General features: G+C 35.7%; 1 non-coding gene and 1 pseudogene across 1 annotated transcript; one reads left to right on the top strand and one right to left on the bottom strand.

Annotated features, from left to right (window-relative positions):
- Positions 1-8,832, top strand: part of LOC130223484 (general transcription factor II-I repeat domain-containing protein 2-like) — a 16,038-nt pseudogene extending 7,206 nt beyond the window's left edge.
- A 1,913-nt stretch (positions 8,833-10,745) lies between these two features.
- trnap-agg (transfer RNA proline (anticodon AGG)) lies at positions 10,746-10,817 on the bottom strand. Its single transcript has one exon. It is a non-coding gene; the product is annotated as a tRNA-Pro (tRNA).
- Between the last annotated feature and the right edge of the window lie 697 nt (positions 10,818-11,514).

Raw genomic sequence — 11,514 nt, forward strand, 5'->3', positions numbered from 1 at the left:
AAAAACTAAACAAACCTAGACAAAACAAAACTAGACAAAAATAAAAAAATATACAAAATCAGACAAAACAAAACAAACCTAGACAAAACAAAACTAGGACAAAAAATACACAAAAACAGACAAAATCGAACAAAACAAAAACTAAACAAAACTAGACAAAATCAGACAAAACAAAACTAGACAAAGTAGAAAAAATCAGACAAAACGAATCTAGACAAAATCTGACAAAACAAAAGACAAAATCGGACATAACTAGACAAAACTAAACAAATCTAGACAAAAATCGGACAAAACTAAACAAATCTAGACAAAAAACAAACAACCTAGACAAAACAAAACTAGACAAAAATAAACAAAAATAGACAAAATCAGACAAAAACAAAACTAGACAAATGTAGACAAAATCAGTAAAAACTAAATCAGACAAAACTAAATAAGACTAGACAAAAACTAGACAAAATCGGACAAAAATAGACAAAATCAGACAAAACTAAACAAAACGAAACAAAACTAGACAAAATCAGACAAAACAAAACTAGACAAAAGTAGACAAAATCAGACAAAACGCATCTAGACAAAATCAGACAAAACAAAAGTAGACAAAATCTGACAAAACAACACTAAAAAATAGACAAAATCTGACAAAACAAAAGTAGACAAAATCAAACAAAACTAGACAAAATCAGACAAAACAAAATTAGACAAAACTAACAAAACTAGACAAAAATTGGACAAAACTAAACAAATCTAGACAAAACTAAACAAACATAGACAAACCAAAACTAGACAAAAATAATAAAAAAAACTGGCAAAATGAGACAAAACAAAACTAGACAAAATCAGACAAAACAAAACTAGACAAAATCAGACAAAACAAAAGTAGACAAAAGTAGAAAAAATTGGACAAAACAAAAGTAGAAAAAATTTGACAAAACAAAAGTAGACAAAATCAGACAAAACTAGATAAAAATAGACAAAATCAGACAAAACTAAACAAAACGAAACAAAATAGACAAAATCAGACAAAACAAACTAGACAAAAGTAGACAAAATCAGACAAAAATAGACAAAATCAGACAAAACAAAAGTAGACAAAATCTGACAAAACAACACTACAAAAATAGACAAAATCTGACAAAACAAAAGTAGACAAATTAGACAAATTTAGACAAAATCAGACAAAACAAAATTAGACAAGACTAAACAAAACTAGACAAAAATTGGACAAAACTAAACAAATCTAGACAAAACTAAACAAACCTAGACAAAACAAAACTAGACAAAAATAAACAAAAATAGACAAAATCAGACAAAACAAAACTAGACAAAATCAGACAAAACTAAATCAGACAAAACTAAACAAAACTAGACAAAATCAGACAAAACAAAACTGGACAAAAGTAGACAAAATCAGACAAAACGCATCTAGACAAAATCAGACAAAACAAAAGTAGAAAAAAATTTACAAAACAACAGTAGACAAAATCTGACAAAACAAAACTACAAAAATAGACAAAAGTAGACAAAATCTGACAAAACAAAATTAGACAAAACTAAACAAAACTAGACAAAATCGGACAAAAACAAAACAAATCTAGACAAAACTAAACAAACCTAGACAAAACAAAACTAGACAAAAATAAACAAAAATAGACAAAATCAGACAAAACAAAACTAAACAAACCTAGACAAAACAAAACTAGACAAAAATAAACAAAACTAGACAAAAATCGGACAAAACTAAACAAATCTAGACAAAACTAAACAAACATAGACAAAACAAAACTAGACAAAAATAAACCAAAATAGACAAAATCAGACAAAACAAAACTAGACAAAAGTGGACAAAATCAGACAAAACTAAATCAGACAAAACTAAACAAAACTAAACAAACCTAGACAAAACAAAACTAGACAAAAAAAACAAAAATAGACAAAATCAGACAAAACAAAACAAACCTAGACAAAACAAAACTAGACAAAAATACACAAAAACAGACAAAATCGAACAAAACAAAACTAAACAAAAACTAGACAAAATCAGACAAACAAAACTAGAAAAGTAGACAAAATCAGACAAAACGCATCTAGACAAAATCAGACAAAACAAAAGTAGACAAAATTAGACAAAACTAAACAAAACTAGACAAAAATCGGACAAAACTAAACAAATCTAGACAAAACTAAACAAACCTAGACAAAACAAAACTAGACAAAAATAAACAAAAATAGACAAAATCAAACAAAACAAAACTAGACAAATGTAGACAAATCAGTAAAAACTAAATCAGACAAAACTAAATAAGACTAGACAAAACTAGACAAAATCAGACAAAAATAGACAAAATCAGACAAAACTAAACAAAACGAAACAAAACTAGACAAAATCAGACAAACAAAACTAGACAAAAGTAGACAAAATCAGACAAAACGCATCTAGACAAAATCAGACAAAAACAAAAGTAGAAAAAATTTGACAAAACAAAAGTAGACAAAATCTGACAAAACAAAATGACAAAAATAGACAAAATCTGACAAAACAAAAGTAGACAAAATTAGACAAAACTAAACAAAACTAGACAAAAATCGGACAAAACTAAACAAATCTAGACAAAACTAAACAAACCTAGACAAAACAAAACTAGACAAAAATAAATAAAAAACTAGACAAAATCAGACAAAACAAAACTAGACAAAAGTAGCAAAATCAGACAAAACTAAATCAGACAAAACTAAACAAAACTAGACAAAAATAGACAAAATTGGACAAAAATAGACAAAATCAGACAAAAATAAACAAAACGAAACAAAACTAGACAAAATCAGAAAAACAAAACTAGACAAAAGTAGACAAAATCAGACAAAACGCATCTAGACAAATCAGACAAAACAAAAGTAGGCAAAATCTGACAAAACAACACTACAAAAATAGACAAAATCTGACAAAACAAAAGTAGACAAAATCAGACAAAACTAGACAAAATCAGACAAAATAAAATTAGACAAAACTAAACAAAACTAGACAAAAATTGGACAAAACTAAACAAATCTAGACAAAACTAAACAAACCTAGACAAACCAAAACTAGACAAAAATAAAAAAACTGGCAAAATCAGACAAAACAAAACTAGACAAAAGTAGACAAAATCAGACAAAACTAAATCAGACAAAACTAAGCAAAACTAGACAAAATCAGACAAACAAAACTAGACAAAAGTAGACAAATTCAGACAAAACGCATATAGAGAAAATTAGACAAAACAAAAGTAGAAAAAATTTGACAAAACAAAAGTAGACAAAATCTGACAAAATTAGATAAAAATAGACAAAATCAGACAAAACTAAACAAAACGAAACAAAACTAGACAAAATCAGACAAAACAAAACTAGACAAAAGTAGACAAAATCAGACAAAACACATCTAGACAAAATCAGACAAAACAAAAGTAGACAAAATCTGACAAAAAAAAAGTAGACAAAATCTGACAAAACAAAAGTAGACAAAATTAGACAAATTTAGACAAAATCAGACAAAACAAAATTAGACAAGACTAAACAAAACTAGACAAAAATTGGACAAACTAAACAAATCTAGACAAAACTAAACAAACCTAGACAAAACAAAACTAGACAAAATAAAAAAAATAGACAAATCAGACAAAACAAAACTAGACAAAATCAGACAAAACTAAATCAGACAAAACTAAACAAAACTAGACAAAATCAGACAAAACAAAACTAGACAAAAGTAGACAAAATCAGACAAAACGCATCTAGACAAAATCAGACAAAACAAAAGTAGACAAAATCAGAAAAAACAAAACGACAAAAATAGACAAAATCTGACAAAACAAAAGTAGACAAAATCAGACAAAACTAGACAAAAGTAGACAAAATCAGACAAAACAAAATTAGACAAAACTAAACAAAACTAGACAAAAATCGGACAAAACTAAACTAGACAAAACTAAACAAACCTAGACAAAACAAAACTAGACAAAAATAGACAAAATCAGACAAAAAAAACAAACCTAGACAAAACTAAACAAACCTAGACAAAACAAAACTAGACAAAATAAACAAAAATTGGCAAATCAAACAAAACAAAACTAAACAAAACTAGACAAAACAGACAAAACTAAACAAAATGAGAAAAACTAAGCAAAAATAGACAAAATCTGACAAAACAAAACTGGACAAAAGTAGGAGTATTGTCTATAGGATATTTTTAGTCAAAAATCGGACAAAACTTCAATTCAATTCACCTTTATTTGTATAGCGCTTATACAATGTAGATTGTGTTAAAGCAGCTTCACATAAAAGGTCACAGTAAATAGGAACAGTGTAATTCAGTTTGTAGTGTTTAAGTTCAGTTCAGTTGAGCTCAGTTCAGTGTGGTTTAATAATCACTACTGAGAGTCCAAACACTGAAGAGCAAATCCAACGATGCGCACCTCTACAGATCCCGAACCATGCAAGCCAGTGGCGACAGCGGAGAGGGAAAAAAAACTTCACTAAAGGCGGAAGTGAAGAAAAAAAAACCTTGAGAGAAACCAGGCTCAGTTGGGCACGACCATTTTAATTTCTCCGCTGGCCAAACGTCTTGTGCAGAGCTGCAGTCTCAGTGGCGGAGGCTGGAAGCTGGCCTCAGCAAAGACTCGTCTGTCTCTGGAGTGTCACAGGAATCAGTCTCATGTTCTCCACTCTTCCATGACCATCGCAGTAGCTGCTCAGGATTCGGGCCAGGTCCAGGATATGGAAACCTTGGGATCATCTCGTCGTTGGTCTTGGATCGAATCAGTGACTCTGCATAGTCTGAGGGCCTCGGGAAGAGTATCCCCAGGTGGAAATGGAGAATAAAGAAAATAAGTAGCGTAGCTGATGTTCACAGTGTATATCAGCAAGATGCATAACCTGTGTGGAAGCCCCCTAAGTGGTGCACTAAGTGTATGCTTTACTGAACAGATAGGTCTTTAATCTAGTTTTGAATTGGGAGAGTGTGTCTGAGCCTCGGACGTTATCAGGAAGGCTATTCCAGAGTTTAGGAGCTATAAATGAGAAGGCTCGACCTCCTTTACTCGAGCCCTGAGTTTTGAGACCTTAAAGAGCGAGTTGGATTGTAGCGAGACAGAAGATGGTTAGATAAACAGGAGCTAGATTATTTAAAGCTTTATATGTAAGAAGCAATATTTTAAATTCAATACGAAACTTAACAGACAGCCAGTGTAAGGAGGATAAAATTGGGGTGATGTGATCAAATTTTCTAGACCTGGTAAGAACTCTGGCAGCTGCATTTGTACTAACTGAAGTTTGTTAATAGAGGATGCTGGGCAGCCAGCAAACAGTGCATTCCAGTAGTCCAGCCTAGAAGTCATAAAAGCATGGACTAGCTTTTCTGCATCTGAGATGGATAGCATACTTCGTAACTTAGCGATATTTCTCAGATGAAAGAAAGCAGTTTTGTGACATGGGATATATGATTTTTAAAAGTTAAATTGCTGTCTAATATGACACCCAGATCTTTTATAGTAGAGCTAACGCTAACTTTGTATCCCTCTAATTGTAGATCGAGTTGTGAGATCTGCTGTGTACAGGATTTAGGCCCAATAAGTAATAATTCTGTTTTGTCTGCGTTTAAGAGAAGATAATTGTTGGTCATCCAGTTTTTAACATCTTTAATACACTCAGTTAGCTTGGACAGATTAGACGTCTCGTCAGGTTTAGTTGAAATATATAATTGAGTATCATCTGCATAGCAGTGAAAGCTGATCCCATGTCTTCTAATAATGTCTCCCAGGGGTAGCATGTATATTGTAAACAGTAAAGGGCCTAAAACTCATCCTTGAGGCACCCCGTATTTTACTGGGCTGATTTGTGAAGGCTGTCCATTAATATTCACAAACTGGTAACGGTCAGATAAGTATGACTTAAACCATTGTAGGGCATGTCCCTGGACACCTGTAGACTTTAAGCGATTAATAAGGATACCATGGTCAATGGTGTCAAATTCCGCAAAGATCGAGTAGAACTAATAGCGAGTGCACCCTTGGTCAGCAGCTAAGATTAAATCGTTGGTTATTTTCACTAATGCAGTTTCTGTACTGTGATGAGCTCTGAAACCTGACTGAAACACTTCAAAAACATTGTTGGTCTGCAGAAGGAGCATAATTGAGCAGAAACAACTTTTCTCTATTTTAGATATAATGAAAGGTTTGAAATAGGCCTATAATTAGCTAAGTTGCTGGGTTCCAGTTGTGGTTTCTTAATAATAGGTTTAATTACAGCTAACTTGTAAGGATTGGAACATGGCCTAAAGAAAGAAGAGTTGATAATGTTAAGAAGAGGTTCTCCTAACAGGTAGCAATTCTTTCAGTAACTTTGTTGGAATTGGGTCCAATATACACGTAGCTGTTAGAGCTATTTATTTTTGTCTAGCTCGTCCTGTTCTATGATTTTAAAGCACTGTAGGTTATTTAGATTCAGAGGCGTGTTTACTGGATCTGAAGTATAAGGCGGTGCAGAAAGTTTAATATCTCCTATTTTCTGTCTAAAGCCTTCTATTTTATCACTGAAAAAATTCATGAAGTCATCACTAATTTGCGGTGGAACGTTTTGTTCCAAAGATGACCGATTATTTGTTAATTTAGCGATGACGTTAAATAAGAATCTAGGATTGTTATGATTATTTTCTATCAGTTTGCGGAGGTGCTCAGCCCTGGCAGATTTTAAAGCCCTCCTATAGCTGGACATACTGTCTTTGTATGCAATTCTAAAGACTTCTAAATTAGTTTTTTTCCATTTACGTTCCAGGGCACGGGTTGCTGTTTTTAGAGCGGGTATGACTATTATACCACGGTGTAGTTTTATTCTCTCTAGCCTTTTTTAGAAAGATCAGGTAAGTTATTTATAAATTCATCTTTAGTGGATGGAACAATAGTTCTACTAGGGCGATATATCGGAGCGGATCTGCTAATTTCAGGTAAACACAGCTTATATAGAAAGAGGTAGTGGTCTGTAATATCATCACTTTGTGGTATAATGTCTACATCAATGAACTCAATTCCATAAGACAGAATTAGATCTAGTGTATGCTTTAGGTGATGGGTTGGACCAATAACATTTTGCTTTATTCCTAGTGAGACCAGCAAGTCCATAAACGCGAGCCCTAATGTGTCGTTAGCGTCATCTATGTGGATGTTAAAGTCTCCTACAATTAGTATTTTATCAGTTTTAACTAGTAAGTCAGAGTAAGTCAAATCAGCCCGGCCCTTTAATGAGGGAGAGTTTGTAAAAATGTGCATGGTCAAAATTTGTGAGGTCGTTTGCCCGGAAAAAAAACAGGCATTTTTGAATGTTAGCCTGAGCAGAAATACTGTAGCTGAGCGTGCATGTGAACTTGCCACCAATCTACAAGAACAGCTGACGAGAAAGGGAAAAGATTTTGTTGCATACTCACTTGCTGTGGACGAGAGCAGCGACACTTCTGATACAGCCCAGCTGTCAATTTTTATTCTTGGAGTGGACAAGAATCTTTGTGTTACAGAGGAACTTTTAGGACTAAAATCCATGCATGGCACAACGACAGGAAAAGACATCTTTGAGGAGGTATCCAAATGTATCGATGAAATGAAGCTGCCTTGGGATAAGCTTGTGGGACTGACCACTGACGGAGCACCGGCGATGTGTGGTCAAAAGAGTGGATTGGTCGGCAGGATGCGAGACAAGATGCGGGACAGGCAGGTGAGCTTACAGTTTACCAATGCATCATACACCAAGAGGCTTTGTGTGGAAAAGCCTTGAAAATGGATCACATTATGAACACTGTAATGCAAGTTGTCAACTTCATAAAAGCAAAAGGTTTGAATCACCGTCAGTTCAAGTCTTTCCTTGAGGAGTTGGGTGCAGATCATAGCGACATGCCCTATCACACAGACGTGAGGTGGCTGAGCTGAGGAAAAGTTGCAAACAGGTGTTTTGAGCTGCGTGAGGAAATTTGTCTTTTCTTGGAAAGCAAAGGGAAAGACACAACAGAGTTCAGGGATGAAAAGTTTCAATGTGAGCTTGCATTTCTATGTTACATCATGAATCATCTTGACGCGCTCAATCTGAAGCTTCAGGGGCGCGCGCACATCATCACAGACATGTACAACGCCGTGAGGGCTTTTAGAACCAAGTTGCGCCTGTGGGAGAGTCAGATGCAGCAGGGAAACCTGGCTCATTTTTTGTGCTGCCAAGTCATGAAAGAGCAGACCGCTAACGCCGTGATGCTTTTTGCACAGTTCGCTGAAAAACTCATTCTACGTGGCACTGAGTTTGCCCGACGATTTGCCGACTTTGAAGCCCAAAAATGTAGATTTTAACTTTTTAGCAACCCCTTTACGTTTGATGTGAACAACGCACCAAGCAATCTCCAAATGGAGCTTATTGAGCTGCAGTGTCATGACACGCTCAAGTCAAAATATGACTCTGTCGGTGCTGCGGAATTTCCACCTTACCTCCCTGACACGCTGCCCGAACTTCGTGCCCAAGCTGCGCAAATGCTTTCTATGTTCGGGAGCACATATCTGTGCGAGCAACTGTTTTCGTTGATGAAGATGAACAAAACACCACATAGGAGTCATCTCACCGATGAACACCTTCATTCAGTTCTGAGGATTTCCTCTGCGCAGAGCCTGACTCCAGAAATTGATGCACTTGCATGTAAAAAGCGGTGCCAAGTATCTGGCTTGGACCCATGTGCATCATCAGAGTAAATGAACAGTGAAAAAACTAAAATGGATAAATATTATTTTATTTACTGATGGCATGGTCTGTTCAAAGTTGAAAGAGATATTTTTTAGGTGTTGGCCTTGATGGTCTGTGATGAAAAGATTTAGGTTACAATTAAACTGAATAAAGTTAAAGATATAAGCCTGATATTTTTTTCAGTTTTTATTTTATTATTTTCTTAAACCTGTTCTGGTTTCAGTATTTAAGCAAAAAATTTAATATATTAAGATGGTTAATACAGTAGTTTGCTGTATCTTAAAGATAATAAAAAAATAAATAAATTAAAAAATAAAAATTTGTCTGGCCCTCGACAATGTTCTTTTTTTTTAATTTTGGCCCTCTGTGAATTTGAGTTTGACACCCCTGCCCTAGACCAACGAGCCCTGTAAAAGCAACCTGCAGTGCCACAAAGAATTCTGTGAGACCGATCCAATCTACTCTTTGTTCATGTTGTTTTGTTAATGTGTGTCAGCAACTCCCTGGAGGCATATTACAGTTCACAGTAAGTATAAAACAGCCCAGTGGCCTAATGGATAAGGCACCAGCCTTCGAAGCTGGGGATTGTGGGTTTAAAGTACCAACTGGGTTGTCTTTGATGCAGTTCCTTTTAAGTTGACTGTGCAAGACAATCCAGTGTTACCTTTAAAAAGCTAGGTTCATACCCTTAGGTCAAAAAGACATGACAATGGAAAACTCCTCAGAGAAGCTGTTTTGTCATTAGGTGTACACATCAGATCGTCTGAATGCAATATGGTATAGGGATCCTAAAGTACTGTTTTTCTGAGTAACAAGAACGTCCTGAGCCATACATCAGATATGACAAATGCTAGTTTTGACCCATTGGCCTAATGGATAAGGCATCAGCCTTCAAAGCTTGGGATTGTGGGTTCAAGTCCCATCTGGGTTGTCTTTGTTGGGTTACATTTAAGTTGTGTGAAACAATTCCGACTAGTCTTCTTAACACTTAGGCGTGATGATCTGAGGACAATAGTTAGCTTCGAATTCTCAGACTTGCTGCACACTTCACATAAGATTCATCCAATCTTGCTTGAATCTCACTGTCACGTTACAAACCTAAATGGTTCCGCTAAGCTTTGGTAATGGAGATCTTGACTTCAAGTACCCCGTGGCTTTCAACTAATGGTCTCATGTTAGGTGGATGATGATGAAATGCAAACAAGGAAATAGCTGCAGAAAGGTTGTGATTTCAAGTTAATGAGAGTGGCCTTGTCTGGAATTTGAAACTCAAGACGAGTCACACCATACGCGAGAACCATACCCCAGGACCAATGAGACACGAATGTGGATGATTGCACAAAGAAAATGTTTGTCCATTAGTTGCACACATCTTTTTTGATGGAATGCAAACTGGCATCGTGATCCTAAAGTGCAGTTTTCCATGCGTTGGAATCTTGTTGAAGGCATACAAAGATCTTTGACAAATGATTGGCGAAATGGCCCAGTGACCTAATGGATAAGGCATCGACCTCCGGGGCTTGGCATTGTTGGTTCAAGTCCCATCTGGGTTGTCTTTGAAGGTCTCACTTCAATTTGGGAGCAATGTTTGGTGGATGAAACAAGGTAGCTGTGAAAACCTTCTTGAGATGTGTTTGCATGTCATTAACTTCCTGCATTGCCATGCATATTACCTATTATGACTAAAAAGGTAACAAGATACCTAACGCGAAAGGCCGTTTTGAATCCTGCATGGTGCCTACAGAGAAGAGACTGTGTACAAAGACAAAAATGGTGCTTACATATAAAGCTGGTGGGTTGTTCAAGATCCATAAACAAATCTAACAACCAAATCATTGCCGCTCCTTTTTTTGTCTGTATAATTGTACATGTTAGACTGATTTAGATCAGAAGTCCACTAAATATTCATTAACTAATGTCAAAGCAAAAGCTGCTACAATTAACAAAAAAAAAAAACCTTGTATAGCACAGCTCCGCCCCTTTTTTCTATGACAGGAATAGGGCTCGTCCAGGATTTGAACCCGGGACCTCTCGCACCCTAAGCGAGAATCATACCCCTAGACCAACGAGCCCTGTAGAAGCAGTCTGCAGTGCCACAAAAAATTCTGTGAGACCGATCCAATCTACTCTTTGTTCTTGTTGTTTTTGTTATGTGTGTCAGCAACTCCCTGGAGGCATATTACAGTTCACAGGTAATAAAAACAGCCCAGTGGCCTAATGGATAAGGCACCAGCCTTCGAAGCTAGGGATTGTGGGTTTAAAGTACCAACTGGGTTGTCTTTGATGCAGTTCCTTTTAAGATGACTGTGCAAGACAATCCAGTGTGACCTTTAAAAAGCTAGGTACATACCCTTAGGTCAAAAAACATGACAATGGAAAACTCCACAGAGAAGCTGTTTTGTCATTAGGTGTACACATCAGATCGTCTGAATGCAATATGGCATAGGGATCCTAAAGTACTGTTTTCTGAGTAACAAGAACTTCCTGAGCCATACATCAGATATGACAAACGCTAGTGTTGGCCTAATGGATAAGGCATCAGCCTTCGAAGCTGGGGATTGTTGGTTCAAGTCCCATCTGGGTTGTCTTTGTTGGGTTACATTTAAGTTGTGTGAAACAATTCCGACTGATCTTCTCAAAACTTAGGCGTGATGATCTGAGGACAATAGTTAGCTTCGAATTCTCAGACTTGCTGCACACTTCATAAGATTCATCCAATCTTGCTTGAATCTCACTGTCACGTTACAAACCTAAATGGTTCCGAAGCTT

This window comes from Danio aesculapii, chromosome 4 (genome assembly GCF_903798145.1).
Source record: "Danio aesculapii chromosome 4, fDanAes4.1, whole genome shotgun sequence".
In the NCBI taxonomy this organism is placed as follows: domain Eukaryota; kingdom Metazoa; phylum Chordata; class Actinopteri; order Cypriniformes; family Danionidae; genus Danio; species Danio aesculapii.